Source organism: Austrofundulus limnaeus, unplaced genomic scaffold (genome assembly GCF_001266775.1).
Source record: "Austrofundulus limnaeus strain Quisiro unplaced genomic scaffold, Austrofundulus_limnaeus-1.0 Scaffold70, whole genome shotgun sequence".
In the NCBI taxonomy this organism is placed as follows: domain Eukaryota; kingdom Metazoa; phylum Chordata; class Actinopteri; order Cyprinodontiformes; family Rivulidae; genus Austrofundulus; species Austrofundulus limnaeus.
This window is the reverse complement of record NW_013952472.1, coordinates 1,102,332-1,112,871: the sequence shown is the minus strand read 5'-3', so window position 1 is coordinate 1,112,871 and position 10,540 is coordinate 1,102,332.

Sequence of the window (10,540 nt, the reverse complement as noted above, 5' to 3'; positions counted from 1 at the left end):
CCATACTTGGCAGATGGCTGATACTGTATGTCTTTTCATACGTATATGGTATATCAACATCATATTAAATATATTTGTCTAAATAACAATAGGCAAAAGTCATCATCAACTGCTGTCCCCTGGACCCAACCAGCTTAAATAAATTAAATACAATAAGTTGCAAGTGTCACAATTCATACAGCTTAGCAACACAATGCTTTAGCCTGCTAGAGCAAAGAAGGTAAGAGCTGCACTCCAGAGCTGGTGAAAAATGCTGCACCAGTAGGTGCTAGGCAAAGCTAGTGACACAAAAAAAGAGTAGCCTGAAGCTAACTAAGTAGCATCAGAGAGCAGAGGAGCATTTAGCAGTGGTATAATTCACAGTTATTAAGTTACTTTCATGTAAAATTGTTTTTCATGCAAAGCTGGAGTACGCTGCACGTGTGTTAATTGTTGAAATAATTTCTCTATTGTACACACATTAAACAAAACAGACATGCCATAATTACAGGAAATGTGACTAATCAAAGGCCAGCCCACACACTGCTTGGTCCTTGGGCAAATTTTGTTGATAACCCCTTTCCTTACTCACACATACACACTCTGTGATAATTCTGGCACAGAATAACATTAATCTGACCCTCCAGTCTCCCCACTGTGCAGTTTATAAACATAAGAATGATGCACAAAAGGCAGCACACTAATCTTGGCTTGAACCGGTAGGGTAAATATTGTTTAATGATAGAAACATTTAAAGGCTGAACGGAGGAAGCACAAAAAACCCACTTAATTAGTGTTTAAAACAGAGCAATTGCATGACACCGACCATGTCTGGAAGCCAGAAAACCAGGTAGGTAAAAAAAAGTCAGATTTAAACAGTGTTTTTACTTTCATCAAACATTACATTGAATGACAATGTGCTTGAGTGGTCAGGTTCACAAAACAATAACTAAAGCACACAATCTGTTTCATGAGAAGGGCTCGACACACGGGAGGCGACGTCACTCGCTCTCCATTCATTTCCTATGGAGCCTGTGCGATGAGGCGACAATCGCTTGCCCTCCTCCAGCTAAGCGACCGGCGAAAATAGTGCATGTGAAATTTCGCGCTCGTACACGTAGACGTGCACACGCGAGCTTGCGACTCGACATTTGAAAGTTGAAAAATGTTCAACTTTTGTCGCTTAGCGTACAACCAATCAGTGAGGGTTTCATTGGCTGACCAATGAGAGGAGAGTATGCTACACACTGCAGTTAGCTAACACTTTCACCAAGGGTTTACTAAAAAAAGGCAGCTTTGTGGGAATTTAGTGGCACCAGCGTGAAGTTTATGGTAAGTTTTTCCTCATAAAACTGTATTTTGATGAGTGTTTGTTTTTCAAGTGTTGTTTTTGAGTGTTGTTTATCTTTAGCATCGCAAGATTTGTTTAGTTTACACGTCCGTAATGCACACCCCCCTTCAGAGTCAAGAACCAATCAAATTTTGTGAAGACAAGCGACCTGAGAGCGCGATTCGCAATGCTGCGATCGCTATCGCGTCCCGTGTGTCGGGTTTCACCCTGGCTGCGATGACAGCCGTTAATCGCTGTAGTTTGTCGCTCCCCGTGTGTCGAGCCCTTTAGTCACTAATGCAAGCCAGTCTGCTTGGTTTCTGAATGGTAATGTTTTCTTTTTTTGTAAAAGCTCTGCTACATTATGTTAGGCGACTTATAAAAATTTTGTTATGACTAACTTACTCATAGTCTATACATTTGATTTAATCAGTTTACTGTATATTTTTCTATTCTATTTTCAAAGTAGACTTTACTTTTGGACAAAATGTTATCTAAAATATTGCAGTGTGGCAGGGCCTTTAGAGCTGAATAGGATGGCCAAACAGTTCCCTGGAGTAATTACAGTCTAATAATTTGTGCAACCGTAGCAGAAAAATTAAATTGTGTGCTATTTTTATATCTAAATATATTATTAATTGGAAGTAGTCTTATAAAACCTGTGTTAGTATCATCAAATTTCAAAAGTTAACCAGATGTAGATAAATATTCAATGATTAATTATGCAGGTTTCATTAAAAGATGAGATACTTTGGCAACAGGCAGGCAAAGAGACTTTCACACACAAATAGTGATAATAATAAATTGTGCATTAAACCTTTCTAACAGTCCCTCTTCTTCAAAGTGAATATGTTGAATAATTATTTTAAAGTATTTTCCAAACTTTGCCAATGTTCTCTTTTTAAGGGCCTATTAACTAAGATTTGAAGCTGCAGATGTGTCTTGCTTCACAATGCTGACCTGAACAGGGACATCGCTTAATACCTTCTCCTTCAGGTTCTACATGTACAAGTGTTTGCTAAATGTGATAGATTTCTTCTACTCAATTAATATTGAATGCTCCTGCAAACACTTTACTTTCCAATTTTTCCCACCATCCCTAGCTGCAAAAAGACCACCTGGCTTCTGCTATTCCTAGACTTAGAATGATTCCAGTAGAGCAAAAGTGCAAAGGTTTGCACTCAGACAGACAACTCATGGGTAAATGGGCAACAGGAATGGCTGCAGAATCACCTCATTAGCATCAGAGGGTGCTCTTCTCCCTGACAAGTGAATCTTCACTGCACCGTTATCACAAAATAATGAGCAAATATAACCTCTAGTGGCTAAATATAGGTAACCATTGTCCCGAGAGACTGAGTAAAGAAACCATACGCTGCAAGAGTTGTCTCAGGCCTTTCGAAGTTTTGTTGCAGTGTGGGCGTGGGGAGAGAACAAAGTAAACAAAAGACTTTAAAAGGAGGAGATGACGGTTGAACAGTGTTTGATGAGAGCTCTTAGCCCATAGCTATAGCACATTAGGCACAGTTGAACCACAGCCAGCTCCCACACTGTTAATGTGGAACACATTACAACTGCACAATGAGTTATGATTGCCATTAAAAAGCAAATGATTAAGACTTCACAGCTGGATTTAAAGGGCTGTCACTGCAGTGCCCTGTCCTTCTCATGACTGCCCACGCCTACTTCACTAACACTCTGGCAACAATCACTCCACTAGATCCACCTTGCCAAGCGTGTCCATTCTCATTTAGGGAGTGTTGCATTCTGGTTTGTATTGATGTTTCAATCTGTAAACTTATTTAGGTAATTTAATCACGGAGTAGACCTCGAGCTGTGAAAAACAATATTACAATAAATGCATGAAACACTTGCTCTCATCGCTGACTCATTTGATTTGAGTACTGTGTATGCCTAACACCTTTCTTTTTTTCTTTTCCTCTGTTGTAATTATTCAGTGCCAGCATCAAACTGAATAATGGTATCATGCATTTTTGTACATCATGAAGGAGTGCAACATGAGCAATTGAAAGGAGGAGAACGGGGAGGGGGGGTGGGAAGAATCACGAATGAAGCGTCCTCTCTTCCGATTGCTCTGTCTTTTTCGCCCACATGAGCTATATCTCCCTCTGAGGCCAGGAGTCTGGCTGTGAAATGAATGAGAGGCAAAGCGTGGGTAGACGCTAACACTAAGATAATGACGCCGTTTTGTCAGCCATGGCCCGAAGCTTCATCTCTGTTGGGGAAAAAAAAAAGACATGGCAGGATAGTATGACAGAAAAGGGAAAATTCTGTAGTGTAAAGCTAACATATCTGAACATGCATATCTCAAATACACTGGAATATGTCATAAAAAGAACAAAAAAGTGTTTCAGCTGTTTAACTTGTACAAACACAGCAACAGCTGCACAAGTGTTAATCTTAGGGTTCAGAGTGTCGGTGGTCAAAAAGATAAGCTTCTCTTAATTATAGGCCTAGCTTTTCTAGCATTGCCTGTGCCTTTCATGGTGGAAATCTAACCTAAGGCCAAAATATGATGAAAATGAAAAGATTTTGATCAAACCTTAAAAATATTGCACAATTTCCTGCAGGTTGCAAATCTAGTAGAATATATTCATGGGGGGCTGTGGCGGAGTGATTAGGGGAGTCGTCCTGGAATCGGAAGGTCACTGGTTCGATCCCCCCGTCCAGCCGTCTCAGTATGCATGGCAGCCCCACCTCTGTCAGTGTGCCCCAGGGCAGCTGTGGCTACAGTGGACTTTGCCATCATCAGTGTGTGAATGGGTGAATGTCTGTTAGTGTAAAGTGCTTTGGGGTCCGGAGGGCTTGAAAAGTGCTCTATAAGTTCAGTACCATTTGCCATATTAGTGCATGGTCTATGTGTTACTTGTGAATGATGTCTTCTGAGGTCATAGGAAGAAGAAGGACAACCTAGGACTGAATTGGCTCATTAAGAAAGCAGGCTCAGTGGTGGGACTGGGCCTTGACTCTGAGGAAAAGGTGATGGAGCAGAGGATGCTCTCCAAGATCATGGTGATCATGTCCACTCAAGGCCAACCCTTGAACTTGATCTTCTCTCATCAGCAAAGTTCAGTGAGCACCAGATTCTGTTCATTGAGGTGCTCTACTGAGAAACTAAATAACTTGTTTGCCCATCCATCCATCAATCTGACAAATTTTAGCTAAGTATTTGTAAAAAATTACCAAGACAGTTTGAGAACTTGTGGCTTCTGCCTTGAATCGGATTGTTATTTATTTTTATTTTTTTATTAACCTTTATTTTACCAAGCAAGTCCCATTGACATCTCAGATCTCTTTTTCAAGGGTAGCCTGGGCCTGAAGGCAAACTATTGTACATATTTTTGGGTTGTCTGTAAAACGTATCAGTTTTTGGGCCAATTATTATTTTCTAAGAGTTTTATTGTAATCCATTCTGTGATTCATGAATTATTTCACAAACAAACAGGTCAGACTTAAGCAAAGATGTAGACAATGTGTTGTGTTTAAAGTACGTGTTAAGGACCATGTTCAGCTAAATGTCTGTAAAATTGACTGAGATAGTCATTTTTGCATTTTCTAATGTCAGTTGATTGTGGCAGCCATCTTGAATTTGGTTGAGTTAAAGCTTAATCAGTTGTGGATGTCAACCTGATGATTATTTTTGAAAGTTTCATAAAAACATATTCTGTCATTCAAACAATATTTTACTGACAAACACAGAGTTGCTTCCAGTGGTTATTTGTCTTCAAATAATTAGATGGGAATGAAACTTAGATACTACCATGAGATTTCAGTTCAATCTCTGTAAAATTTAAAAAAGGACAACCATTTTATATATTTGCTAAAGTTGCTTTGATGTGGTGGCCACCTTGCAATGGTTGCTCTAATAATAAACCAGTCGTAGATGCCAACTCAATGATCACTTTCTGAAAGTTTCATTAAAAATGTTCAGTGGTTTATATATTTTTTTCATGTTACACACAAAGACAGACAGACACAACCAAAAGCATTATTTCTCTGCCTTCAAACCTCCTCCCAAGACATAAGATGGGAAGTTTTTTTAACCAGGTGGTAGTTTTTTTTTTCAATCAAAAACACAGAGTAGAGCTATTTAGCTTTTAGGTAGGGATCTGAACTGTGAAAGGCGAACCAAAGGAATCCATCAAAGGAACAACTGAAACTCATTATCACTGCTGTTTAACATCAAATAGACAAACAAACAAACACACTGCAAATATTAAATGTGTTCTCCACGGGTTAGATTGAGCCTCATTTATTTTGAGTCCTGCTGGAACTTGATTTGTGCCTGTGAACACCCATGCTGTGCATCTGATACCCAGCAGATGCCTAGTTACGACAAAAACAATGAAGACAACTCTTGATACTACAGTCATGCAACCATCAGTAAAAAAAAATATAAAAAAAAAAATTTAAACGTGTGTGAGGGGCGGGAGGGGGCAGTAAATTGAAACAAACAAACAAACAGACACACAAAACAGTATAAAGTTTTGAAACCAGATAATTAGATCTGTGACAACTGAGAAAAATATTTTCAGCAGGGATGGAAACGTGCGCATTGCAAGAGAGAATAGGACAAAGTGCATGTCTGATTGACACATATTCTATTCAACGACTGATTTAGACAGCACATCACGCAAGCTGGTAATATGAATAATGATCCCAAGATGAATGAATAACTGGATTTTGGGTAAGTCTTTCAGTTTTTTGGGTCTTCTCTCTGTCACAACCCATCACTGACTGAACAAAAGAACATTAAAGACAAAAGTCCTGTCATTGCTTTATTAGACTAGTCATTAGGAAGCGGGCACATAAATTCAAAGTTTCTCCACAGCAGACCATTTGAGTCAAAGCTTAGTCATTGGTCTTGTCACTGCTTGCAGGGCTACAGCTTCAGTAGGATCTATCTTTATTAGCTCAGTTAAATCTCTCATACTGGTTTGGAACTAATGACTCGACTCTGAGGTCAGAAAGCCTAAAGCCCTGTCTGCAGGTCCTAGATCCAAATTTGCATTGCTTTGATGATATAAATCACTTCTTCTCATTTTGTTGTATGACCATTGCTTGCAGGCTGCTGACATGATAAGTAGATCTGAGCCACACGCTACACACAAACAACCAGAACTTGTTTTGTGGTTGACATCAACTTTCATTATTCACTGAGATCAGGAACAATAAGTCAACGTAAAAGTATGTTTTAATACAGTGTCTTTAAAACATGACTTATAAAAACAATCTTGCGGTAAGAACAACTATAGCCAATGTATTAAATAATGTATTGTGCCATTATTTACTTATAGTAACTCCAAGCCAAAAAAAAAGTGGCATGTGAAAAACAAATGGACAATTATTGCTTTGGTGAAAATTAAAATGGAGGGCAGCAGCAAAGTGCTACTAATGAAAAGGCTATGCTCATCAGAATGTGATCATGTTTATAATGACATTTATATATGCATGATATGGCAGCACGATGGATCAGTGGTTAGCGCCAATGCCTCACAGCAAGAAGGTCCTGGGTTTGATCCCCAGTTCGGAACTGGGGTCTTTCTGTGTGGAGTTTGCATGTTTTCATGCTTGTGTGGGTTTTCTGGGTACYCCCCCCCCCCCAGCCCCCATCAAAAAATAAAATAAAATAAAATAAAGCATATGTAATAGGTTGCCTTCAAGCCCAAGCCTCCCTTGAAAAAGAGATCTGCAATCTCAATGGGACTTGCCTGCTTAAATAATGGAAAGTAAAATATGATGTCGTTTTAGCTAATTGAGTATTCATGCAAACAAGTTTATTCTTTAAAAAAAATTTTTTTATTCACAATGAAAAACCATTAAACACTGGTCAAAATATCTGTAATTGACCCTGCGATTGTTTTTCTAAGTAGTTTTTTTTATTTTATTTTTTTGCCGTGACCTCGCCTACTTGTTGAAGTTAAGCTAATTTGTGGAAGTTTCAAAGTTGGGCTCATAGCTAAACAAGCAAAGTTCTGTCACACATGTCAACCCCTTAGAAATGTTAACTGCATCTTGATCCTCAAAACTCCGATTGAGCTGGTTATTTAGTTGTATTAAGTTTTTTTATTTATTCACATCCTGCAGGCTCTGACACGTAAAATAAATTTGAAGTTGGGTTGAAAAATTGGAGATTTAAAGCTACTTCCATCTGCAAAATGGGGGGGGATATATGTAATTTATGGACAACTTAACATGTATGCTGTCAGTGAGATTGATTTCTGTCATCTGTAAAAGAAAAAAAGGGAAAAAAAAACATGTTTTCAACCGTCCTGATTTGGGCGGATCTGTCCTGCATGAGGAGATGAGGAGCTGTGAGCTCACCTGTTCATGTGGTGTCAGTGGATCGAAACCACAGGAGTTGCACACAGCAGCAGGTTGGCTGTGACCTGCTCATTATTACCTACCATTGTTACCTGCTCGTAATTATTATTTGCACTTATGGAGCTCTTTTCCTAAACTAAAATTCCACCTGCTACCACATATTTGTTGTGCAGCAGAAAATGAGCTGCAGAAAATAAAAGCCCTTTCTTTTAGTCAGCTTTCATAGCCCTGGAGGAATAGGTATATGAATTTGTTGAGGTTGTGGCAGTAAAGAAAGAAATTATTTTCTCTCTGACACAAGTAAAAGATTCAAAGCTTAACTGTTTCGCAGAAACAGCATCAGATGAATTAAGAATAAGTCCAAACAAAGGTTCAAAAAAGGCCGACCCTTGTTAATCTGGACTCTTGATCAGGGCAAGAAAGTATCATGATTAGGGTTGGCCAATATTGGCAAAAAAATAATCACGATTCATTGTGGTATTTAGCATAAACAATTAATTTGACGATTAATCCCCTGGAGTCCCTGGACAACCTTATATAGTGGGAAAGATTTAATCTTTGTAAAAAACTGTTCCAAATGGTGTGAAAATTACAGACTTCAGGCTGTACATCATTTTTTAAATTGTGTTGACATATAACTAAATTACAGAACTTTATTTTTAATGTTCGTCATATTTGAAGTGGAGAGGAGCACCGAGCGGACTCTGCCTGGTGGCATTAATCGTATTAATCGTCAAGAACCAAAGAGTAATCGATTAATGTTTTTCTGACGATTAATTACACATGATACGATTATGCCCAACCCTAATCATGATATTATCACAATGTTGATAGCAACACATACTATTATTTTCAATGACACAATTACAGTTTTGTTTTGTATTTTGCACATAGATGATTGTATAAATGACATTTAATCCAAATCATCTCTCAATTGTACAATGCAAATATGTCAAAACTGACAACACAAAGACAAAATTCATGATAAATAAAGATGTTCTGTGGCAGAGAAGAGAAGATGTGCGAACTGTGAATTGGTTAGTGTGTAGGGAGTGTAATCAGAGGGAAGGAGTAGGTGCATCATTATTCAGACTGAAAAGCTGGCAGAGAAATGGTGAGAGGTAAACCAGATGATGGAAGAGCATATGATTCCCCTACTCCCCTTTTTCACTGCCCCCCCCACCCCCACCCCACGTCCACCCCAGTTAAATCCTGAATTTGGAGTTGTGAGACGAGGAGTGCACAGCGGCAGGCGCAGTGCTACCCATCACTATCGCTACGGGGTACGATTCTGCATTTATTCTTAAATCAGAACAAGGCAGGGGGTTGAGTGAGTTTACGAGTTTGTCTGTCTCTGCAGTTGATATATATATTGTACACTAAATGCATGGCTTCATACTATGGTAGAAAATGGTATATATAATTGCTTTTTAAATGTTAATTAATTTCTCATGCAAGGTCCTCTATCTTGCTATTCATAAACCCCACAAATTTACTCTGAATCGTTTATGCTCATGCCCTAAATTACATATATTGTATGTCATTTACAGTGGCAGCTGGTCAATAGGGGGCACTAGGGCACAGCCCCACCACTATTTTTGGTACACAAAAAAATAAATAAAATAAAATGTCATAAAAGTTTCAAAAATATTGTATATGTTTTCTGATAAGCAAAATAACAATAATTATTTAGAGTTATTGATGTGTAAACTTCCATTTTACTCATGAGCTTTTTTATGTTGAGTCACTTCCAGGTCACAAGCTGTTCACCACTCCAGATTCTCATAGACAAGTCATTGTGAGATTTTGGACATGCGCAGTAAGTCCCCAATGCAAAACAATATGGTGGCATGGGGCGCAGCATGTGGCCGCCCCGCAGCTGACCTCACACAATCGAAAGTGGGTTGCAGTACGTTACCAACACTTTTCAAGCATCAGGATCTAATCCAGCATGGATTAAATCAGGTAAGAGAAAAGCTAAAATACTTTTGTAATGCTTGTTAAGTATATTAAATATATATTATATATTAATGGTGAGCACAACTTAAAATAATATAATATATAATAATATAATATTTGTATGTTGTTCATGTTTTGAGAGATATTAGAAGATAGTTTTTTTTCTTTCTGCTACCTTTCATTTTGTTATATCGTTGTTTCTTCTGTTGTGCATAGAGTTTATTTTGTTTTTAATGAAATAAAAACATTTTTAAAACAAAAATAGAATAATTTACCTTAGAGATGCAACAATTTGCTGCTAGTAAAATAACATTAATTGTTCTCTATATATTAAATATATATTGGAAAGCTCACTTGTAGCCATCTTCAAATTGAATTAAATTTGTGCATTTATTGTTTTAGGTTTGTGACATCATCTTGAGACATTCAGAAAACATCTGATCAGTGCTACACTGCTGCAGACAGACAGGTTCCTATAGGACAGTTCTCTGAAGCAGCACTGAAGACCAGTGGTGGTCAAGTTACTTGGAAATAGTAATTAGTTACTGATTACTGATTAGTTTTCAGAGAAAGTAATGTGGTTACTTTACTGATTACTTATTTTCAAAAATAATTAGTTACTTTAGTAATTACTTTACTTAGTTACTTTTCAAAAGCAAAATGCACAACTGGAATACGTTATAAAGCAATAGAGTTTTTGGCTTAATTCTGTTCTGCATATTTCTTCATAAAAAAGCTAAATCTGATGAAACATTCTTTTTCAAAACTGATTTTATTAGTTCCAATCTTTTAACTTTATCAACAATGCATCAAGCAAAGTGTAACAGCCACTAACTTGAAGAAAACTGTTAAACATTTAAACCTGTTTTCTGAACAATCAAATAAAACAAATCTGTTATCTGTAAACTAAATTTTCTGACAACATAA